Source organism: Brassica napus, unplaced genomic scaffold, assembly GCF_020379485.1.
Source record: "Brassica napus cultivar Da-Ae unplaced genomic scaffold, Da-Ae ScsIHWf_324;HRSCAF=516, whole genome shotgun sequence".
Classification (NCBI taxonomy): Eukaryota; Viridiplantae; Streptophyta; class Magnoliopsida; order Brassicales; family Brassicaceae; genus Brassica; species Brassica napus.
This window is the reverse complement of record NW_026016407.1, coordinates 60,001-62,886: the sequence shown is the minus strand read 5'-3', so window position 1 is coordinate 62,886 and position 2,886 is coordinate 60,001.

Genomic DNA, 2,886 nt, shown 5'->3' with positions numbered 1-2,886 from the left:
GACGGCACATATATGTATGTGGTGGTTTTATTTCAGAATCTCTTAAGATGGTTTGTCTGGTTTTAATGACCCGTATTCATTCTTTAGATGGGAATATCTATGCTCACTTATATGGCCTGATGCATATGATCTTATTATCATTCTGTACATGTAAATTCATTATGTCCCCAAGCATATAGGTAATGGCCGAACCTTTTATAGGTAATGGTCTTTCCGGCCGGTTATGGCCTTTGCGGCCAGGCTGTTGTCTCTCATGGTCTCTTCGGCCTCTTTGGCCGAGTCATGGACAGTGTGCGGCCAAGCCTGCACTATTCAGACAAGTCACGGCCAAGTCATGGCCTACCTGTTTATAGGTGATAGCCTCTTTGGTTTGGCCGTTTGTATCATGGCCTCTCTTTGGTCGGGTAATGGCCCTTTATGGCCGAGTAATGGCCAAGCCATATAACATGGTCTTTAGACCATAGTACACGAACTTGTAGTATTGATCATGGGTTTATCCTCTCTCCCCCTCATGACCATACTATAAGGTCGTGGTGCTTTGGGATTATTAAGCCTAATGAGTTTCCCTTTGTGTACATGTTTCACAACGTGAGATCTTTATGGGATAACTCTGTGCCTTTTCAATTTCTTTGCATCAAGTTTAAACTTTAGGATGGCTAATCCTATCTTGCCATATAGTGTATAATTTCGTGGGATATATCATTATAGTCACTACTTCTCTTGCCTCTTTTATCATACTGATCCTTAGCATAGTTTAAATCAGTAGGGATCATTGGTATAGTTTTCGATCACTTTCTTTCAAGGTCTTAGGCGATTTTTTCTTTCAAAATCTGAAGGAACTTGTTTCCTTCTAGTTTGTCCATTGTTTCTTATTTGGAAACCATTCATTATAACTCAATGGACCACGTTTCTTTGGGTGTATATAATGCCTTATAGGCAAATGCCTTAGCCATAGTTTCTTACTAGGCTTTCTATACCTTTCATGATTTCTTACTCGGTTTTATGCCCTTTAGGCAACTCTTTAAAACATTCATATGTTCAAGTAAGATCAGGCAAGATTTAATAAACTCAAGACTAATACCTTTGTATATAAAAATCGTGAATGATCCTTAGGTTAAAACACAATTGCAATCATAAAGCAATAAGACTAGTCGTATCGAAAATTTGGTCTCTGCCAGAAGCAGACATGTGATCAGGTCAGTATAAGTGGTGAAGCCTTAAACAAGACTAAAATTTTCGGCCACAAAGTCTCAGCATCGAGACTGTCTTAAACAAGACTGAGTTGTACTCATCCATGACTTTGTAATCCAAGAATCTTAGATTCTTCTAGTCATTTCTAGCCTTTGGAAGCAACACTGTTTTCTGGTGGTAATTTCTATGCTGTAAAGCATACCCAAAGTCTAGTGGATTTTCCATAGTGATGTACTGATCTTTTAGACCTTCAATGAGATGATGGAATCCTGTACCAATTCATTCTCATTGTTTTCCTTGGTGATTGTATCACCAAATCCCTTTTCGATATCTGAGTCACATTGTCATTTAAAATTTTAGGTTCACAATGTGGCTCATGCAGCCGCATGATATAGCAAGCTCGGCCACAAACAAGTTCTTACGCATCTATGAAAACAATCGATCATGGTGTGAGTCAGGTCACACGGCCATGTTAGTGTGATACAACAATCCTAGAGATTGGTTCATGATACAATCCGGTTTATATATCAATCCGGATATAAGGCCATACTGCTTTGCAATGTAATGCCTTAGACTTTCACGATTATTATGTGATACAACGATCTTAAGGATCGGATCATGATGCAGTCCGGGTCATGTGACTATCCGGATGCTAGGCCACACGGCCTCTTAGATATGTATTAAGCCACACGGCTTTCAATCTATCAAGGGCACAAGGCCACGTGTGTGTGCAATGCATTAGACCTTATGGTCGTCCAATATGATTCATGACAAAACACAATGCCACACAATACATATCAAGTTTACCCATTTCAAGGTTGGTAATGTTTCAACTAGATTTTAGAATCAATCAATCTAGCAACCTAACTCTCAGAAATCATTTTTAAACTTTCAATCTTTTAAGACTTTTATTAGATTTAAGATTTCAAAACCTTTTAGGAAATCAAAACGAGATTTAGGATCTTAAAACTTTCAAGTAGCCGATTAAGGGTTTCAAGGCTTTTAAGGATTTTGAATTTAGAGATTAGATCTATCAATCAATCTATCAATCCTAAACCTCAATCAATCAAGATTTCAATCAAGCAAGAACACTTTTAAAATCGGATTCTAGCTTTTAAGGTTTAGGGTTTTGATTCCGGGTTTCTTATAATTTAAATCAGAAACAATAAAACAATCAAACATGTTCTAGTTGGAATCGATTTCAATCTAGTGATTATGAGATGATCAATTTTAATTCCTATTAATTTTAGGGTTTGATCAAGAACTCTTTTTAGGTTTGATCACTAGGTTCTCAGATTAATCGGTATACCTCTGTTTGTAGGGTTGAACCGGACCACCAAGATGGACGGATAAACCTCGGACGCGTGCTGTCTGTTTCGCGAATGCAAGCTGATCTGGATTGCGAGCTGTCTCACTTGGAACGTGGACTGGCTTTGTTTTGAACAGGGAGCTGAGGACGTCTAGGATCAGAAACACCTTAGGGCTGGATCTGATCGGATGTATGCAAGCCAGAACTCAAGCAAGAACAATTTAGGGTTCTTCGCACTAACTCCTCTTCAGCTCATGAAACAATAAAATAAGGAGTATTAGATTACATGAACATCATAATCTAAACAAGGTATCATCAAATAACTAAGGTATGATGAACTTATCTTTCACAAGATTTGAATTTGGATAGAAAAATCTTGTTGGCTC